Consider the following 21,329-nt stretch of genomic DNA (forward strand, 5'->3'; position numbering starts at 1 on the left):
GGCCCTCTTGGAACACTTCTTGGCGAAAGCTGTCCAGGCTCTCTAGGACACCCTTCCTGCCTCACTTATATTGCCATTCCTTCTCTTTCCTGGTTGACTCCTCTTTTGGGGGACAATCCTCTAGATAATCCCTGAGGACAGGTCTCAGGAGGTGAGTGTTTGGAGATTTGTGCAATTTAATAGTGTTTTTCTCTCTATAAGGTTGTTTTTTCTGTTTGTTTTTTTCCCCCTCAATTCCTTAGCATTGGTGCCCTAACATTCCACAATGACATGCAAGGTTTTTCCTCATCATCACGTTGGGCTTGGATGTGACTTTCTGGCTAGACACTCAGTCTTGCAGTTCTAGACAATGGTCTGGGTTTAGTTCTTTGATAATCTCACACTATTTTTCTTTTTCTTTTTTTTAAGTCTTTTTTATACTCTTTCTATGGACCTTCTGGAAGTTGGATCTCCTGGTAAATCCCATATTTTTTCTAGTATTTCTTTCCTATTTTCTATCTTTCTATTTGTTGTTTTATCTTCTAATCTGGATAGTGGGTAAATTTTTCCACTGAGCTTTCTCTTATTCTTTGATTATGTGATCTCTCTCTCTTCCTCCCTCTCTCTCTCTCTCTCATCTCTATCTCTCTGTCTCTTCCATCCCATTCTTGTCCATGAGTGTGATATGACTTCTGGGGCCACCCCGCCAGGCTGAATCCCAGCTCTGTCACTCCTTGCTGTTGACTTTGCAAGGTTGATGTGACCTTTTGTGCCTCTGTCATAATATGGCATTCACTTTTCAGGTGCAGTGTGAGGATTAAACAAGTTGACCCATGTCCCAGTGCCTGGCCCTCACAGGACAGCTGCAAGTTGTTACTGGTGCTGCTGTCATATTGTACACTCATTCCTCAGGCACCTTGTCCCTGGCTAGTTGATCCACATCATGGTGGGATTTTTGTTTTGTTTTGTTTTTGCCTGCCTGTCTTGGTAGCCAGCATGGTGGTCTTATCTGGAATGGGCCTCCCCACAGGGCACCAAGAATGGTCAGTAACTTCGTGGGAATCCATCGTGGCCAGTGGCTGGTCTTTGCTCTGTGGTCATGGAGCATCTTGGAGGATGCTCCTCTAGCCTCTTCCTGGTTAGACACTGCTGGTGTCCTTGCTAAAGGAGGGGCAAAGCGGTGTGGCTTGGTTTGAGCTGTCACTGAGCCACCCCCCTTCCAGTGAGCCTGGTCCCAGGTCCTTCCCCCAGGGTCCTATGTGGCTGGGAAAGGGTACAGGGAGGGGCCTGGTGACTCCATTCAGGGGTCCTTGGCTCGCTGTCCCCTCTGCTTTCCAAAGACAGGCACATTGATCCCCGAGCACTGTGTGACCTTCCCTCCCCATCTGCTGTAGTTCCCTGCTCTCCACATTTTGTTGCCCTGTGGGAGTAGACTCTGGTCATAGTCCATGATCAGGCAGCTGTGTCCAGAAGATAGCCAGGTTCCTGGGATTCGAGGGCTTCTGGGTATCCTCCAGGATCCTGAATGGGGTGGGGGTGGGAGGGAAGAAAGGGAATAAGTGGCTTCTTGGAGCAGGTTTGGGGCCTGAGGCCCCTCCTCCTGGGCTTCCCCACTCAGCCTAGCTCAAGGCAGTGGCAGGTCAGCCAAGGCTGCTCCATTGCCTCTTCATCTCTTGTCCCCCATTAAGGGGACAATGGGAGAATAAGCACTTTTCTTTCTTCATTTCCCCCCGCTGTCTGCTAATATCATACTGATGATAATTTCTCTTTAATGGGCTATTTGCAGTAATTATGATACACTGAGTGAGTAATTGTATCTGACTCCAGTGCCCACCATGGTTAAGGGAGGGACTGGGCCCTCTGCCCTCCCAGCCTGGGCGGCTCTGCCCTCTGCCTGCCACCAGCTCTCAGTGCCTGAGGCCCCATGGCTTTGCAGAGGCTTGCCCCAGGACACAGTGTGTTGCCCTCTCCAGGGCCACTCCAGGCTCCCTCCTGGGTCTGGCCTGGTCCTCAGGATTCCCCACAGCTAGTTGTGATGGGCACTGGTTGGCCTGTCTCTGCTGAGACGTGACCTTGCTTTGGACTGGCTGCAGGAAGTGCCAGCCCCTGGCTGCAGTGCCTCAGATATCTGTCCAGCAGCCTCAGGCAGGAAGTCCAACCCACAAGTGTGGGCACAGCAAGGAGGGATGCAGCATGCACACCCCAGGAGCTTTGTCCCTGGCCACCTCTCTTAGGAGCTGCTCCTACATATCCATGCACTGTTCCCTCAGTTCCTGCCCTATCACCAATGGGCCGTCCATGTGACAGCCACACCAGCCTCGGTAGAGGTCAGAGGTGAGCCAGAACCCTGTCCCGAGGCTCAACAGCTAGAAAGTGAGGTCAGGCCTGACCCCAGGAGACAGAGACTGCAGAGCCCACTGAGCCTCTGGCCAAGACCCTCAGTCCCCAAACATCCTTCCTAATTTCTGCAGCCTCTGAAGTCCACAGCCTTCCCTGTCCTCACCAGGAAAGGGAGGCAGCCAGGAGACTCCCAGGCTGTGTTCCCCAGGCAAGGCCCCACAGGGAAGGGTGGGCTGCACCTACCTGCATCCTTAGCCCCAGCTTCATGATTCCCAGAGCCTCTGCCTCTGTCATCACTGCATCACCTCCACCACCTCTGCCTCCTCCACTTCCAACATCATTACCACCTCCATCTCCACCCCCATTACCGCCACCTCCATCACCTCTATCTCTAGCACCATCCCCGCCACCTCCATCACCTCTACCCCCTCTACTCCATCTCTCCTGCCACCTCCAGCACCACCAGCACCTCCATCACCTCCACTTTCGCCACCATCAGTATTACCACCACCACCTGCACTACTATCACTATGAGCACCTCCATCACTGCCTCCGCCTCTGTCCCGAACGTCACTGTATTAAGTAGTATGAGAACCTCCCTCCCTTAGCTGCATTTTGTCAAGGCAGAAGGCATCATGGTGAGAGTGCCTCCAACAGGGAGGGAGAGACAATGTGGCAAGACAGGACACAGACCAGGGAGGAAACGGTTTTGCTCTTCTCTTTTCTTCAGTGGTGGAGATTGACCCTCAGGCCCTGTATATGCTAGGCAAGCGCTCTGAGCTATGCCCCCAACCCTAGTCTTGCTTTTTTTTTTGGTACCGGGGATCGAACTCGGGACCTTGTGCTTGCTAGGTAGGCGGCAGAACCACTGAGCTAAATCCCTGGCCCTAGTCTTGCTTTTTTATAGCAACCTTCTTGAAAGACCTAACTGGATCCCATGAGAACCTCCTTAATCCCTTCCAAGGGAGGGACCCCAGGGCCAGGGGTTTAGCTCAGTGGTTCTGGCACCTGCCTTGCAAGCTCAAGGTCCCTAGTTCAATCCCCGGTACCAAAAAAAAAACAAAACAAAAAAAAAAACCCAAGGGAGGGACCCCAATGGCTGACAGATCTTTCACTAGATCCCACCTCTTAAAGGTCCCACCACCTCTCACATCATTACACTAGAGACCAAGCTTCCAGTGCATGAACGCCTGGAGTTCGCATCACCACAAACTACATCAATCCACAGTGCTCACCATCACCACCAGGACCACCACCACACAGCTTACCAGAAGTGCTGCTGTGGACAAGTTTTGTAATCTAGTTGGGAGGTAAGACATGACCTCTTTAATTTCTAAGAACAACTAAGTGTCATGTTGACTACTTATTCCCAAAGAGCAGAAAACAGGGAGCTGTCTCTGAGGCTGGGGTGTCCAAGAGGACATGGCCCAGCACTGGGGTTGCCAGTCTGGAAGAACACTTGATGGATTGAACAGTGTGGTCAACGGGTCCTGGGTCTGATGGGAGAAAGCACTACTGGCATCACTCACCCAGGACGGAAGCCACAGGCAAAGGTGGCCTCAGATACCTGTTGCAGGCCCCGGGGCAAAGGTAGGCAAGGGTATGACCTCCACACCACAGGCTTCCACCTCCATCCCTGCCCTGGAAACCTCCAAGTCACTGAAGGCTGAGGGCAAGAGGCCAGAAGAGGCAGCACTGAGAGGCCCTGACGCTCAGGGGGACCTGCTTCCACAGTCACGGGTGTTGCAGGATGGGGAACCCACACGGGGCAGAGGGGCTGGCTGCCTACCCACAGCCTTGCCCTCCACCCACCCCACTGTACCCTGCTGTCTGCTGATGGCAATTATTTCCTCATATGTCTGTTCTGGTCAATAAATCTCAGCCTGGGGGGGGGTGCCCCCTATCATAATTAAGCACGTGCAGCCTAATTAATTGAGTGGTCAGGATGCTAATTAGTGGCTTTATTGAGCCCGGAGGAGGGTGAAGGGCATCCTTGGCACTGAGCACCCTGCCTAGCCCTCTCTGCTCTCAGCAGTCCCCAGACTAGCCTTGGTACTGCCCTGGGTGGCATCCTTACCTGGAACCCACTGGCCTGGTCCCCACCCCAAGGCCCCCATCTTGAGGCCCTCACCTGCATCCCGGCCCTGACCTTTCTCCTCCTTTGTTGTGCTGGTCTTGGCGCTCAGACCATTTCCTCTCTGGTCTCTCCCTGCACTGGCTGTGCTGCTTCCACCCTTCCTCCCTTGTATACGCCTGGGCCCCTGCCTCCCCTCCCCTTCAGCATCCTTGCCCATAGGTAGCTGGTGAGTATCTGGAGACCCGGAGACTGACGTTCAGGGCCAGTAGGGGCCTGGAGCCTCTGTCTAGGGCTCTGGCCACAGGCACAGTATGTTCACCCCTCACGCAGGGTCCAGGGCTCACTGGTGGCCATCTGGACCTGGGCTCCCCCTCCCCAACTCCAAACAGCCACAGATTGGGCTGGGTTCTGGATTCAGTGGCAGGTGGTGGGCAGGTGACAGAGACCAGGCTCATGCCTGAATCCTCTGGGGCAGAGTACCCCTCTCTACAGGCTCCAAGGAGGGAGGAGGTGCTGAGGGCAGGAGGGGTGGAGTAGGGAAAAGCCTAAGGTTTGAGGGTGGCCAGAGACTGCCTTCATTTTCACCCAGCCCCCAAGCCCTGGGTTCCAACCCTGCCAGCCTAGGGTCACCAGATGAGAGGACTACATCCCTGTACCCCCTCTTTTCCTGGCCATGACCCCCTGGGCTTCGGTTTCTTTCTCTGTAAAGTAGGTGGGGAGCAACAGTGTTTATGGGTCCAGCGCAGTGTGGATCCCCTCATCAGGAGCCTGAGGACAGGTAGGGCCCTGGGGGGCCTTGGGAGGGGTCCCAGAGTGAACTCTACCCAAAATCCTCTCCTGGCTGCACTTGGTTGGGGGAGGGACACTGAGGGAACCCCAGAGGCCCGGGACAACGCTGAGGAGCTGGTGGGACCCTTAGAAAACCAGCAAAGTGGGTGGGGTGGGGTCCCCATGCAGAAGTGACACCACGGTGCAGGGCCAGGCTGGCCCTCCAACTCTGTCCTAGCAGCCTGAGTGGGCACCAGTGGGAGATTCGGGGAGCACCAGGTGGGCAGGCTCAGAGAGAGGTCAGCGCTGTGCCTCCAACAACCCAGTCACGGAGGACCCCAGGGGCGCCCTGCGAGGAGGAAGGAGGGCTCAAGTTGCAGCCGCAGTTTCGGGACCTGGGGACCTAGAGAGGGTCTGGCCACGGCCTGCTGCAGCTCCACCACCGACAGATGGCAGTGGGCGCGGGGTAGGAGCGCAGCGGGTGAGGGGCGTCAGATGGCGCCCACCCGGGAGAGCACGGCCCCGAGCTCTGTGCATCTGGAGGGGCCGTGTGCCCGCTGCGCCTTGTGAGTGTTAGGGGAGGTGACACACTGAGCTGCCACTGCTGGGGCCTGGGGCTGTCCCGATGCGGGCGGGTGGGCGGGCGCTGCGGTGCGGTGCGGTGCACACAGCTGTCTGCGCTCAGCTGCTCTGTGTTGGCTGGCGGCCAGGGCTCAGGTGCGGATCTACTCCTGCCAGTCTAGCCCAACACGTGCCCTTCACCCTGGCCCCCCCCCGTGCACCCCATTCCCTTCCCGAGCTGCCCCTGTGGCACAGGGGCACTGGCCACCCAACCCAGACCCTGAGGTGAATTGGGTGGGCCTTCGTAAAGGTTTGTTCAGGACGTCCAATGGTAAGGTCCGTAAGACTGAGGGCCCTAAGGGCCAGAAGCAGAGAGGATTCCAGTGCCAGGGGAGGGGTAAGAGCAAGACCCCATCCACAAGGCATTCTTTCAGGTCAGAGCTGGCAGTGGCAACTCAGCTGTCACCTGCTCTACTCATGGTCCAGGCTCCTTGCCACAGTGTCCCCGGCACTGAGCATCAGCCTGAAGAGCCCTGACAGGGAGGGCGGGCCCCCACCGGGCCCACGAAAGCAGTTGGTGCAGGCAGAGTAGGGAAGCTTCCTAAAGGCTGGGCGGCTTGGCCCAGCAGGGAAGCTCTGCCCAGCACATCCCTGGGGAGTTCCAGTGGCACGACTGGGTGCGGCTGAGCAGCCCAGTGGGAGAGGCCCTCACTCAGGGGCCACAATGCATAGGACACTGAACACAGGCAGCCAGTATGTGGCTGCAGGAACGAGGTGTGGAGACAAGGGTGGGGTCCCAGGACAGTGGCTTTGCCCCTAGGGTGGCTCTAGGGTTCCCCGACTCTTGTGGCCAGCAGAGCGTGAGTGGGCTCCAAAAGCCCTCCTGTCCCTCCCTGCCCCAGGGTGGGGGGAGGCTCTCAGGCCAGAGGGCACTGGGTGGAGGCAGAAACCTGGGCTGCTTGGCCCTAGTACGGTCGCTGTGGACAAGGTCCTGCGCAGAGCTCTTGCCGCCCAGCCCTTCGGGCACCAGGCAGCTAGGGTCCTTCTCCCCTCACTCCGTGGGTGACCTCAGCCCTGTGCCCCCACCAGACCCTATGCTGGGTTCAGTGGGCAGAAGCCATGGGGTGGGTTGGGGCAGCGACCCCAGGGGCGTGTGTCCCACCATGGCTTGGGAGAGATGTGGGCAATGGTGGTGTCGCTGGGGTAGCAGCATTGAGGGGGCAAGTCTCTGGGTGCTGCAGACCTGGTGTCAATGGCAAGAGGGTAAGGTCACTGGGTCAGGCTGAGAGAGAGCCCCGGCTTGGGTGACAATGCCAGCACCCTGCCTCTGGGAGCCTCAGGCTGTGGCAGAGAGCACCCAGTCAGGGACTTGTCCCTGCAGGGGTCCATACCAGGCAGAAAAGCCAGAGGCTCGCTCACCCAAGAGAGGGCAGAGCCCTGGCTGAGTGGCTGTGGGGAGTGCTGCCCTCTTCTGGTTGTCGCTGACCTTCACACACACGCCCTGACTCTGCTCCCCCACTCATCGGTCCTGGGGGCTGGAGCCTCAGGGTTAACAGGCCATTTTATCAGGCTATAAATGATGTATATTAGGAGATGATCTTAGCCCTGGGAGGTACCCAAAACCTCACATCCCTGCTGCCTAGGAGAGTGTATCCCATGCCACCATGTCAGACCCCTACAGGCTGCGGGTGGGGGCAGGGCAGGTATAGCCAGAGCTGGGCATGGGGCAGGCAGCTGGTAATGAGGACTCTGCAGAGGGCTCCTCTTCTATATGGAAAGGGGGGCCCCTCCTTGGTGGGTCCCAAGTAGCTGCTCCCATGGCACCAGGTCCTGCTAGTGACTATGACAAAGTTCCACCTGTGGGCATCTGCTCATGCTTTGACACCTGGTAGAAAAACAGCCACATCACCATAGCACATCACAATCCTGATGGTCAGGGCGTGGGAGGATCACACTTAGTGACAGAAATCAGAAAGGCGAGGGTCCCACCGAAAGGTGAGGCCACAGGCAACTCCTTCACAACCCTTCCCAAACAGACTCCAGCTGGCCAGCCATTGCCCCAGGGTTTGTGGGATAAGGATGTGCCAAGGGATGCCAGCTCCTGAAGGCCACCTGCCATGCTCCTTCTGCAGGAGCAAGAGGCAGCATATTCCAGAAATGGGAGAGCCAGGAAAGAGGAAGATAAAGGCCCAGGAGCGGCCAGGGAAGTAGACTGACTGGGTCATCCCCATTGTGGACACACTAGAGAAAGAAGGCCCACAAGTCATATTGCTGACACCAAGGATGGGGACAGGCACATGCAGGCCAGGACAAAGGGTGAACAAGCAAGAGAGGGACAGAGTGGAGGAGTCAGAGACAGAGACAGGAGAGATGCAGGGACAGTGAGGGAGAGGGCCTGACTGCAGGACAGGGTACACCCAGGGCGCCCCAGCTCAGGGCACAATCTACGCATCCATTGTGACCAATCAGGCCTGGTGCTGCAACCAGAGCCAGTGATGACATAAAAGTGGCCATTAGGGGAAGGGACAGAGACCATATTCTGTGGAAGGAAGGCAGCACAAATGTAAAGCTGAAACCTTGGGAGAGAGCCTGGTCCAAGCACTGTTGAGAAGGATGGTGTAATGGGGTGCACCAATGGGGTACCCTGTGCTGTGGCCCGGGGAGCCAGGTGGAGAGACAGCAGGTAGCTTCTTGCTGAATGAAGTGGAATCACTGTGGGCTCCAGCCATGGTGCTGCTCACGGTCTCCTGAGGTGAGCTGAATCCTGCTTTCACACAGAACCTTGGACATGTGTTTCTAGCAGCTTCTTCTGTAATTGCCCAAACTGAAGCAGCCAGAATGCTTGCAGCAGGTGATCAATTCAGACCATGGAATATTATCCAGCACTAAAAAGAAATGAGCTATGCAGCCATGAGAAAATAGGAAGGCTCCTTGTGTGCCCATCACTGAGTGAAAAGCCCATCTGAGCAAGCTGCAGACTGTGAAATCCCTGGCATCAGACTCCCTGAGATCTGGAGGGGGCAAATCTTCGGAGATCAAGGATAGCTCGGTGGTGGCCGGGCACCCAGGGGAGGGAGGGATGATGGGGCACAGTAGGGCCCAGGGCAGAGGAAGAAGCATGCCATTTGCCCTAACAAAGAGGATATGCAGCCCTGAGGGTGCGCCTAAGGCAGACTGGGGCTCGGGGATCAAGACCTGTTGCCACAGGGTCAGCAGCTGCAGTGGGTGAACCCCGTGGATGGAGCTGTTCATAATGGGGGAAGCCAAGGAAGGGTTAAGGAGAATGCAGAAGCTTTACACTTTCTCTTCATTTTTCTACAAATCTAAAACTGCTCAAAAACAGTCTATTAATTATGCATATAAAAGGAAACAAAAAGGCTAGGGAGCTTGGGATGGCCTCACCCCTGTTGTGAGGCCTAAGAAGTGAGGACACACCTGTCCCTGGGTCACCCATAAGTCACTTGAGTGATGCAGGGCTGAATTTGTGACTCCATCTCTCCTCCCTGCTGTCTCTCTGTCTCTCCTTTGCTCTCTTCTCCATCTCTCTGCCCTGCTTCCCTGACAAGCTGATCAATGGCTCATCACTGCTGGCAGGAGGTTCTAACTCAAGTGTGGTGTCTTAATCAGCGCGTGCTATCCCAGACCCATCGACTGCCTGCCTGGCGGACAAATGAGGCCATTGACCAGCCCCTTTCCTCCCTGAGAGCCGCCTTGCCAGTTTGGACTCTGTGCGCCGCCTGGTGGCTATGGGCGGCAGCACAGCCTGGAGAGCCGGGGAGGCGGGAGGTCCTGGCGGGCAGCGTGGAGGAGGCCCCGGAAGCCGACTCCGCAGCAGCTGCTCTTCCTGGTCCTCTCACACCCTGAATGATCCTACTTCAAAACACCAGAACGCATGACTTCTAACCCTACGTGCCCCTCTCTTCGCCAACTAGGGCAGACCCCACAGAGCCCAGTTGAACACTGCCCCCTCCCCCGCCAAGCTGGGGAGCGCCTGCCTCAGGACCTCTGCCCTCGCTAAGCCTGGACACTCTCGCTGCATCTGTAAGCCCTCTCCTTGTGGCCAGACCCAACCCAGCCAGCCTGCTGACTGGCCTGTGCCACTCCCTAAGGCTGAGGGCCTTTGTAGGCTCCAGCCACGCCTTAGTTCCAGGCACACAGCAAATGCCCACTGTTGAAGGAACAGATGGATGAACTAAGAGCTGAAAGGAGGGGCAGGAGAGCCTAGGGCTGTGGACCGAAGCTTAGGGTCCGCCCTGACGGGCCAGCCCGCCCAGCTCATCCAAAGAGCACTACTGGCTGTATCTGTTGAGGTTATGAGGACCCAGGGGGCTCCTGGGAGCCGGGGTCTGTTTCCTACTTGAGTGAGGCTGTTGACTGGCACCTGAAGTCCTGGCAGGATTTCCACAGGAGCACAGGGTAGACTGCTGGTCCAGGGACGAGTCCTGGGTATGGATAAACTCAACCCTCTGACCTCACCCGCTTCCTTCCCTCCCTCGGACAGGCTGCTGAAGATGCAGGTGTCCCTAGGCCTAGGTCTATCCCATCGTCTTGGTCCTCAGCACTCCTCTGGGCCCAGGCTGGCACAGCCGGGTGCAAGTCCAGGTGCTCTGGGGCCCTCGAGTACTATCCATCTGCAATCCCATGCTGACTTCCCCCCTCCAGATTACACCTACACAAGGCAGGTGTAGGTGAATGCATGGACGCCGCCTTCTTCTGGACTCCTCTGTTGGGGTCTGACCCCAGAATGTGGCTGTGGCTGCCTGGGGTGTTGGAGAACAGAAGTGTTGGAGTGCAGGGTGACCCACTTCCTCCTCTCCCTGCCCCCAGCGGAGACTGGCAGGCCCAAGGTCAGCGGTCTGTGTATTGACAGTGTCTGTCCACCACCGGGCTGGTGGGGGAGGTAGGAGGCCACTTGGCTCGATACAGCCCATCTTCTGAGACAGTAAATTTGGCCATTGACCCAGCAAGCAGATGTCAATAAATGAATGGTTAATATAAACATTGTCCTTCCCAAATTAATCCAGGCTGTGGAGGCGGGGCACAGGGCAAGTGGGAAGATGAAATATGGGAGGAGGTGAGTGAACCTCAGGCGGGCAGGTGGCTGCTCCTGGTGGGTGGGTGGGAGAGGCCCCTTCCTTCCCTCATCAGGGGGTGCCTGGGCAGGCATGCTCCCCTCCTCCTAGCTATGAGGGTGGCCAGAGCCAGCAAATGGAACCCAAGATGGCCTGTTGCCTTTGGATTTTACATAGAAAACAGCAAAACCATTTCAGTGTATAACCCTGCATTATTTGGGATACACAGTACTTAGGAGAAGAGCTATTCATTGCTTATCCGGAGTTCACAAGTACCTGCATTGTTGTCTGGAGACCCTAACATGAGGGGCTGGCCCCCAGCCTTGGCCCATCACCCTACCATCCTGAGATAGAGCCAGCAGGCCCACATGGAGTGCTCAGCATAGGCGGGCATTATGGCCCTCGGGTGGCCTTCAACCCTGCCTCTCTGCTGGCCCACAATGGGGGAGGCTAGGGACACTGCTCTGGCCCAGGGACCCTTTGCCCTCTGCAGGGGGCCAGGCCCAGCAGCACCTCCCAATGAGAGCCCTATAAATAACTGAGCAGTGTCATATAAATAACCACAGCCTGCTGGGAGGTCTGACCCTGGGTGAAGCATGGGGGAGCCACCGACTTTCCTAAGAGCTTGCAGGGGACTCCCAGACCCCAGGACCCCAGGGAACGAGGCAGGGGATTGGGGGACAGGCTCGGAGCAGGTTGAGGAGTTGCCAGCTCTCTCTCTACCCTGCCCAGCACCCAGGACTGGCAGTCCTCAGCCCAGGAGACCAGTGGCTGGACCCTGCCTGGTGGCCTGGGATCTAGTAGCTTCCCATGCCCTATGGCCTAGGCTAGGGATAGGCTGCGAGGGGCCCAGGCAGGGACCAGGGGTGGACTGTGGTGGGTGCCGGGTGGGCACTGTGTGGGGTCACCTTCCCTACATTCCTACAACCTGGCTTCTTCCTCTGCGATCTCCTTCCCGGATGAACATGGGGTGGAGGGAGCTGCCCTCAGAGGCCCCCAGCCCAGATCATGATGGAGGGCTGTGACTGATGGGCACCTGGGGGCCTTGTCCTTGCCCTGAGCTGGGCAGATGGGAAGTAGCTGTCAGCACCTAATGGGCCTATGACAAATGGGGTGGGGGCCTCTGATCAGTCCCTGCCCCCAGCAGGGCACTTCCGGCCCAGCACAGGGGTCAGCACAGAAGTCTGTGGATCCACAGGGGCCCTGTGTTCTCTGGTGGTTCTGGAGTCCTGTCCAGGAGGGAGGGGGTAGCCTGGGGGATGCGGTCTCAGGTGGGCCCCTGGCTGCATGGGGCGAGGTGCTGAGCTCAGCACTGGCTGACCAAGGGCTTTAGGGACCATTAAAAACACTCTCCGCTGAGGCAGGCTGGAGGCATCAATCTGCTGTGAGACCAGACCTGGCTGCTGCTGCAGCCCCCTCCCTGTGCTCCCCGCAAGCCCTCCTGGGTGCAGCCTCCCTGACCTGTCTGGTCCACCCCTCCTTCTGAGCCTCTAGGACGTGTACCGTGGCCTGGGCAACCTGGAGCACACGCTTTGGATATTAGTCATCAAAGGGCAGATATGGCGGCTCAGTGACACAAGGCCCAAGAAGAGTGGCGTCCAGGGACAGAAGTTAGAGTGGGGCCAGGAGCTGGGGGCTCATACTGGGTGGGCACAGAGGCTCAGCCTGGGAAGATGGCAAGCTCTGGAGCTTGATGGTGGGGAAGGCTCACAACAGGGCAGGTGCTTAATGCCATGGACATGTACATTCAAAAAGGCTAAAATGAGCTGGGTGGGGTAGCACACACCTATAATCCCAGCATTCCAGGAGGCTGAGACAGGAGGATTTCAAGTTTGAGTCCAGCCCAGGCAATTTAGAGACTTAGTGAGACCCTGTCTCTAAAACAACAATAAAAAAAGAATTAAAATGGGCAGGGAATGTAGCTCAGTGTGAAGGCCCTGGGTTCAATGTCCAGTACAGAAGGAAAAAAAAAGTCTAAAATGGCAATTTTGATGTTATGTATAATTTTTAAAAATCCAACAGTCTCATGTCAAAGTTGTGGAGCCCCAGCTCCAGGGCGCATCTGGGCAGCAGACAGGCAGTTGCTGACCCGGCTGGCTGCACCCTGGGCACTGACTCCTCCTAGCTGTCCTGGGAGGGAGGCAGTGATGGAGGGAGCCGGGGCAGGCAGGGTTCTCAACTTGGCAGGGCTGCGGGCTGAACTAAAGGAGCCTGTGTCCTCCCTGCCCTGTAGCCCCTGTGTTCTTGGGCTCCCTGAGTAGGCAGGGCTGCTGACCTGGCCAGGGGCAAAGCCTGGGGAAGGGAGAAGACTGCCCTCAGGGACAGGTGGCTGCCAGCTGGAGGAGGAGGAGAGGGCAGTGTGCTCACCATCATCGACCAGGAGCCTCTTCCAAGGCATATAAAACCGCCTGTTCTCAGATAGGAAAATGCTCATGCTCTGGGATAATTGATTGATCCTCCTCTTTAGGAATATTCATAAACACTGGTTCCAAGAACAGATACATCCAGTTCCCACACGAAGTCACTCACTGGGGCAGGGAGCAGCAGGAGGCAGCCCTGGAGGTCTCCCTCCAGGTCTGGGGCCCAGGCAGGAAGGGGGAGGGGGCTGGTCAAACCTAGCAACCTGCCTGAAACAGGCCGGGAGGTGCGTGTCGAGGTCTCAGTAGGCTTGGCCCTGAAGCCCGTGTGAGCCTGGACACGTCTCTGAACCTCTCTGATGCTAAAACAGGAGCCCAAGCCAGCCCAGAGTCCTACAAGGATGTATCACTGTCCCAGGGCACTTCCTGCTACCCTTCCGGCCCACTTGCCTGTAGTGGCCAGGCAATCACCCGTCCATAGTTCCAGCCCTGCCAAAACCTCCCTGCAGCCCCGTTCGAGCTGTCCACCTTACCTCCTCTCCCTCTGGCCACTTCCGCTCACAGTGGCTTGAAGCCTCTCCAGTCAGCTCAGGAAATTCCTATTCGTTCCTCAACACCTTTTGTAAGGATCTCTTCCTGTCTTTGGGTAGTTCCATCGTAGTGCCCATGCACCGAGCCCTAGATGCCATACTTGTCTGTGGGCAGCCCCTGCTGCTCCTTGGCCCATTGGGATGAAGCGGCTGCCAGGCAGATGGCTGGGGCCCTGGCCCTCCACGACCAGCAGACCCAGACTGTCCTGAGTGGGTGAGTCAACAGTGTTCACTTGTTTGCTTATTCAAGTCTTTACTTATCCAGCCAAATTTATAGATTATGTATATTTACGTAAAGTACACAAAGAGGAGATACATGCAGCGTGAATCCAAGCTCTTAGGCTTGCGCGGGGTGCATCTGTGCTGGAGTTTGCCTTATGGCCACTGGTCAGGAAGTAAAGGACAGCTGTGCTCAGGCCTTTGAGGCTGAAGCAGGAGTGGCTTTCCAGACTCTTGGAAGCCTGTATCCTCCCAGCATGGGTCCAGGCCTGGCCAGAGCCACAGTGAGTGGTGCCAGCTCTGCAGCTTGGGGACCTCCCACTGGCCTGGGTTCCTCTGACACTTCCCAGCCTGTGCCTTCCCCAGGCAGCTGCCCTGACCACTGCCCCACTGCCTGGCCATGAGCCTCCCCTGGGAGGGACAGAGGCACACTCACCTCAGCCTTGGGGGGTCAGCAGGGCTGGACAGCCTCACCTGGTCAGGCCTCGAACCCAGGCAACTCAAACTCCTCTCTGTCCCTTCTGTTGTGCCGTGCTGTCCCCAGGTGGCCTGATGGCCAGGCTGTCCAGGGCAGAGGAGAAGTGTGGGCTCCACTGAGTAAGGAGCTCAGTCCCTTTCCTGGTAAGCAGTAGGGGTCCTCTGGCCAGGCAGTATCATTTGGCATCTTTGGGGACACCTGGAGCAGAGTTTCCCCAAGGGCCAAGGTCCCTGGTTCTCCAGACCGAGATGTCCTCCCCAAAGTTCTGTAGGGGCCCTGGCTGGACGGTGAGGCTGGGTGGCCCTTCTACTGTGGCAAGGCTTCTGGGGTCTCATCAGTGTCATTGGGGAGCCCACTCCAACAGGCGTGGGGCCCCTGAAGAGACAGGAATGGTGGTGAGGCTGGGATGCCCCAGCTGTCTTGGGTGGCGCCCTGGTGTCCCTGCTGTAGTTCCCCAGGGGGCTGAGGACAGCATGGCTCCGGATGATCCACTATTGATGAGGCAGGAACAGGATGGGCAGGCCCGGCTTGGGTCAGCAGATCCGCTCCAGGCTCAGGATGTGCCTGGCCATTGATCACAAAGACGCTGGCCTGGCTAGGCTCTGGGGAGTGCGTGTGGCCTGTCTAGCAGTGATCACAGAGGGAGGACCTATGTGAGAATGTCTCCTTCTCACCCCACATCGCTCATCCACCCTGGGACACCTGGGTCTCTGATGCTGCCCTGACCGTGGGCAGAGCTAAGGTCCTCACGGCTTCTGAGTCCACCGTACATGCTGGCTGGTCCAGTCTTGTCATGACCCCGTTCATGGCAGGGCCCGCCAGCCATGAGTGACCTCCACCCTGGTCCCCGGGGTGGGGGTGGGGCCTGTCACCCACACCTGCAGGGAGCTGCAGCCTGGCCCCTCCTTCATGGCTGGCTGGTCATGGGACATGGATAGGAGACAGATGCCCCCAACAGAGATCACAAGGGGAGGGTGCTCCGAGCCAGAGACCCTGAGCCCAGCAGAGGAGGCCAGCACAAAACAGGAATCCCCAAATGCCCCCTGAGACCCAGAGCAGAGACATCAGAGAATGAGACACCAAGACAGAGGGAGTCAGAGACAGCAAGAGAGGCAGATGTGTGTGAGGGGTCCCACCTACAGAGGGAGACTGGGATGTGAGGAGCGTGGCCATAATGGTTCAGACCCTCACTGGCCTCAGGCAGAGCTTAGGGGCAGGGCAGGCTCAGGTTGTTGTGTGGTGGCCGCACCCTGCCCTCTCTCTAAGTGCTGGCTGTTCACACTGCCCACAGATCAATCACTGAAGCTGCTCTGCTTGGTGGGCTCAGGCAGCTGTGAGAGACAGCAGACAGGGACCAGGGCTGCCCACAGCCCTCCTGCCAACCCCACCACTAATGAATTGGGATTTAATCCATGAGACCTTGCTGAGGTTGTCTGGCTCCAGCAGGGCGTGGTGAGGGGTGACTGGGCAGCCAGAGACTTGCCCTGGAGTCCCCTGAGCCAGCTGCCACACTGCCCCTTAAACTCATGACCTTGGGCAAACCCACTCTTTCTGGGCTGTGACTCTTCACCCCGATGCAGGAGGTAAGACTGCTATGTGTCTCCTCCTGGCCCCTCTGTAGTCCCTTCACAGCCACAGCCACCAGGGTCCCCCACAGGCAACTTCCTTCTGCAGGTCCCAGGCCAGGCAGGTGAGGGTGGGTCCTCCAGTCCCGGCTCCTCTTGGCTCCACCTTGTCTCAGGACCTGGATCTCCAGAGCAACATCTGTCTCCTCCACACCTTTCCCCAATCCACCTCTAGCTACCCTCCCATCACTTCTCCCACTCCCATACCCCTCGCTAGCCTGGGCCTCCTATCTGTCCCTAACTCTCACCCGTTGGCCCTGACCAGCCTGCCCACTCTTTGAGTGCAGGAGCCAGCAGGACTGAGCCCTTTTGGGGCAGCTACACTGCAGGCACAATTCCCAGGAGAGGCCCAGGGCCCTGGATGAATGAACAAATGAGTGAGACAGGAACAAGAGATGCAGGAGGCTGGCACCTCTGGGAGCTGGCAGTGTCCACAATGTGAATCTTCTTGCAGAGTATAGTCTGGGTAGGGCAGGTACACAGAGGCCACCATGTGGCCCTGACCAGAGCAGGGCCCTGGAGCCCCGAAGGAGCAGGCCCAGATCAGGAAGCTGCTGGTCCCACCTTGCCTCAAGGGGCTGTGGGCACCAGGTGAGCTGCCTCAGTGGTTTGCAGGGAGTGCTGCTGGCCAAGGCCAGGCCCCAGGGAAACACTGAGGGGAAGGAGAGGTGCTGGCCCTGTCTGCCTTCAAGGGGCCAGAAGGAGCAGACCATGGATAGATGCAGTGGTCAGGACAGCGGGAGTTTCAGGCAGGATTCCAGGAGGGGAAAAAAAGAGATTTTTGCCAATTTAATGAACAATCCCTTCAGCCTCCCATTACAGATGTTGGAGGGCTGGGCAGGCCTTGGCCAAGGGCATCTCCTCTGGATCAGAAGTCTCACCCAGCCTTGACCCCCACTTCGGGAAGGGGCTCTCTGCCCAAGGTTTGCTGTCCTTTCAGGAGCCAGTGGCCTGCAGGGGCCCTGGAGCCAAGGCCCAGGCCAGGGAAAGGGCCACTAGCATCACCAACAGCACATCTCCCAATGCATCCACACTGCCCTCCAAGGGTCTACACACGCTCTCCCCGTGGCCACCCTTGTCTCTGGGCCCCAGACCAGCCATGCCTGACTGGGCATCAGGGTGCAGTGACCGACTCCTCCAGCCAAGCATCCAGGCCTGGGGTCTCCCAGGGGCTCTGGGGGACAGGAGCCCTAGGCAGCTGAAGCTGGATGTTGGGGGCAGTTGTCACCCTCAGAAGTAAACACCGACTGTAATGAATGGTGGGCAGCGGGGGAGCCATGGTGGTATTTAACAGCCGATATCGGATTGTGCGGCTCAGCCTGGAACTGGCGCATTATGAAGGCTAATGGATTTTTGAGGCCAGATTGATTTTTCATTAATTTGGTAAAAATCTTTTTCCTCTCCTCTATAATTCTGTCTTAAAACGCTACCCCTGACAGCTCGATAAGTCACTCCCGCCTTAATGCACGTCTGGCTCTCGTCTGGGGGCCCAGGGGGAGGGGAGTGGGAACCATGTGCTGCCAGTCACTCCCCACCCCAGGTAAATACTGCATTATGCATGGCCATGGAGCCCAGCCACCCTGGGGTGGGAGTTCAGTGCAGCCACCAGGCCCAGGCTGCTTCGGGGCCCTTTCCCTGGGATGGGCCTTGGCTTCGGGGCCCCTGCAGGCCACTGGCTCCTGAAAGGACAGCAAACCTTGGGCAGAGAGCCCCTTCCCCAAGTGGGGGTCAAGGCTGAGTGAGACCTCTGACCCAGAGGAGATGCCCTTGGCCAAGACCTGCCTGGGCTGGGGGCATTGACCAGCAAGCTGCGGGGCTCCATCCTCCTGCGCTCAGCGGTGTTAGCCCAGCCCTGGGCGGAAGGGACAGAGCTGGCCGCCCTTTTCTCTGCCCACCCTGTAAATTGTCCCTAGACTTCTCTCCTGGGTTCCCAGTCTGTTCTCCCCCTGCTCCAGCCCTGCCATCCTCCCCATCAGGTGACCCCCAGCCTCATTCTTCCTCCAGCCACAGAGCATGCTTCCTGGACATTGCTGGTCACCACCCACTGGCATCCCAGGACCAATGGGTTCAGCTTGGGGTGACCCCACTGAGACCGCCACCCCCTGAAGTCACAGCCCTTTCACTGCCCAGGCCTGGGCCTGGGACTTTTAGGACTTCAGTGATGAGGTGATGCTGCTGATGTGGGCAATGGTGAAGAGGGGTAGGAAGGTGGCACTGACACGAGCGATGGCGGGGATGGGGCTAGGGTAAGGACTGAAAAAGGAAGAGGAGGGAGACAAGACGGCAAGTGAAGTCAGGCGTGGCGGTACAAGCCTATAATCCCAGCCTTCAGGGAGGCTAAGGCAATAGGATCACAAATTCAAAGCCAGCCTGGGCAATTTAGCAAGACCCCACCTCAAAATAAAAAATAAACTAGGCCTGATGGCGCACAGCTATAATCCCAGCACTCTGGGAGGTTGAGGTGGAAGGATTGCATGTTCAAGGCCAACCTGGGCAATTTGGCAACATGAGACCATGTTTCAGAAACTAAAAAAAATGGAGCTGGGTGTGGTAGCACATGCCTGTCATCCCAGCACTTGGGAGGCTGAGGCAGGAGGATTGCCATGAATTTGAGGTCACTGTGGGCTACACAGTCAGTTCAAGGGCAGCCTGAACCCTATGCAGCAAGACTCTGTCTCAAAAACTGGGGGGAGTGCTGGGAGTGTAGTTCAGGGCAATGCCCCTGAGTTCAATCCTTAGTACTGAATAAATAATAAAATAAGATAAAATAAAATAAAATGGAGCCTAGCGTGAACAAGGTCCTAGGCAATCCCCAGCACCACAAAATCAAAATAATAAAAAGGGGCTGGGTATGATGGTGCTTAGTGGTAGAGTGCCTCTGGATCTGATTTCCTGTACCCTCAAAATAAAAGGGGGCAGGGAGGTGGAGGGGAGAAGAGGGGAGGAGAGTGAGGCTGGAGACAGGGACCTAAGGTTAGGGGGAGGGAGAAGGGGGTTCTCAGCAGTGGGGGGGGGTCTGGGAGCCCAGGGCGCCACCACAGCTGCAGGGGACAGGGTATAGGCTCAGGAGTGGGGGGCCAGGCCCAGGGCTGCCCTCCGCACTGCTCCTCCTCTCCCAGCAACACAGCAAAAGGGGCAGCAGCTGTCCTCTAGCGTGAGGTCTGCCAAGGTTTTGCTCCTCTCCTTAGACCTCAGGGAAAACTTGTGGGGTGCAGAACAGCCTGGAGGATTGTCCCTCTCTCTCTCTCTCTCTCTCTTTTTTGGTACCAGAGATCGAACTCGAGTCCTTGTGCTTGCGGGGCAGGCAGCAGAACCACTGAGGTAAATCCCCGGCCTGGTCTCTTTTTAAATAGGGTCTTGCTAGGTAGTTTAGGCCTTGAGCCTACTGTGTAGCCCAGGCTGGATTGAAGTTGCAGCGATCCTCCTGCCTCAGCCTTCCGAGTGTTGGAATTAGAGATGTGCACCATCAGGCCCAGCTCTTGAGCCCAGAACAGAGCCTTAGGTGGGCCTGGCTGTGTCCTCTCTTCTCTGAGCTGTGACAAAGGCCCCACCAGACTCCGTGGCCTCCTCTACCCCCAGGAATTTTGCTGCCCTGCCCTGCAGAAGGGCTGGTCTCATGGAGAGCTGGCTCTGTCGGGTGACAAGGGGGCTCCTCCCTCTGCTGGAAATGTCATTCACAGAGGTCTGGTGGTAGCTTTGCAGCCAGGCCAATGGAGCCTGGAATCCCCCTTCTCTCAACCTGGGGCCAGACAGGCTGGTGGTGGGTGCCACCTAATTCGTAGACTGCACTGGCCCTTCACTTGCTCTGCTTCACACATGGGGAAACTGAGGCAAAGCCTAAGCCTCATCTGCCCTCTGCCAGCAGCCACACAGATGGACAGATGAATTCCACCTCTGGGGAGACCTCCTTCCCTTTCCCCTCTGCAGGGTCTCTGCAGGGTCTCTGCAGGGTGCCCCATGCCACCCATCCTGCCCTGCCAGGATTCCCCCACCAGGACAGGCTGTTGACTGCAACTCAGTGGGAGCTGGGAGGGCTTCATACCAGGTAAATCCACAAATCCCTGACCACAGGCTGAAGGGCAAAACAAAATACCCAGCTGAATCAGCCTGAAGGCATGTGGGTGTGTGGTGGGGTGGGCACTGGGCTAGCGTCAGACCCTGCTGTGCACACCCAGAGGGGCTGGGCCAGCAGCAGCTTGGGTATAGGGCTGAGGGTCTGTTGGGAAGGGGATTCCCCTGGCCAGCACTCTCTTGGCACCTGCCCTTAGCTCACCCATCCATCCCCAGCGCCCCCTTCCATGCCCCAGCCCTGTCCCCCACTCCAGCTCCCTCCCTCCCGCGTCCAAAGGGCTCCCTCTCCCCACATTAATCTCTGCCCCTGCTCACTGCTGACTCAAGCTAAATGGAGTTTGCCTTTTCCCCTCTCGGCAGTTTTCTGTTGGCAAAGCAAAAAGGATCGCAGCACACATTCACCTCGGCCTCCCGCCCAGGGAGGGCTCGGGAAACCCAGGATTCCCGCGTGGCATGGCATGGGTGGCCGTGCACACAGCCCGCGCACATCCGTCCCCCAGCCAGGCCGGCCATGTGCCTGCCCTCCTGTGCCTAGCTCTGCGGCTACACACAGCCCCTCCCTCCCTGGGGTGACACACACAGGCACGCACTTCCCACAGGTATTCATGGCCCTTGTGGAAGGGCAGGTGCAGTCCTTGTCTGGGTCCCACGGGTCCATCAGTAACCCACAGTGACAAACGGGGACATGGCTGAGTCAGAAAGTGGGACCTAAAGCCAGGAAGGAGCGAGCAGGGACTGTGGGGCCATCAGTACACAGCCATCCTGGCAGAGGCTTGCTTCCACATTCCCGGCCCCTGCCTTTGCCCAGCACAGTGGGGCTCCGGGGCTTCCCGTGTGGTGCAGGGCTGGGCTGGCACCCAGGGCTCTGAACAAACAGCCCAGGCCTGCTTGTTAGGGTGAACCTGCAAGTTGTGCTCGACCAGTGCTGTGCCCTTGGCCTGTCCCTAAGGCCTCTGGGAGCTGGCTGGCGACTCCAGCGCTGCCACTCGGCCTTCTTCTGGGTGGGCTGCAGATGTCTCAGAGGCTGGGCAGGGCGTTCCATCCCTGTTTGCACAGGGGCAAGGCTACAGTCAGTGCCTCCCAGAGCCCACTGTCTGGGATAGTTTGTCTGCAAGAGTTAGTTCCTTGCTGTCTGCAGTGTGAGCAGCCCCAGGGCAGGCCGAGGGTGTTTGTGGCCCTCCTGGGCAGGTGC

Source organism: Heterocephalus glaber, unplaced genomic scaffold (assembly GCF_053883595.1).
Source record: "Heterocephalus glaber isolate CG9 unplaced genomic scaffold, H.glaber_assembly_v1.0 deba00000281, whole genome shotgun sequence".
In the NCBI taxonomy this organism is placed as follows: domain Eukaryota; kingdom Metazoa; phylum Chordata; class Mammalia; order Rodentia; family Bathyergidae; genus Heterocephalus; species Heterocephalus glaber.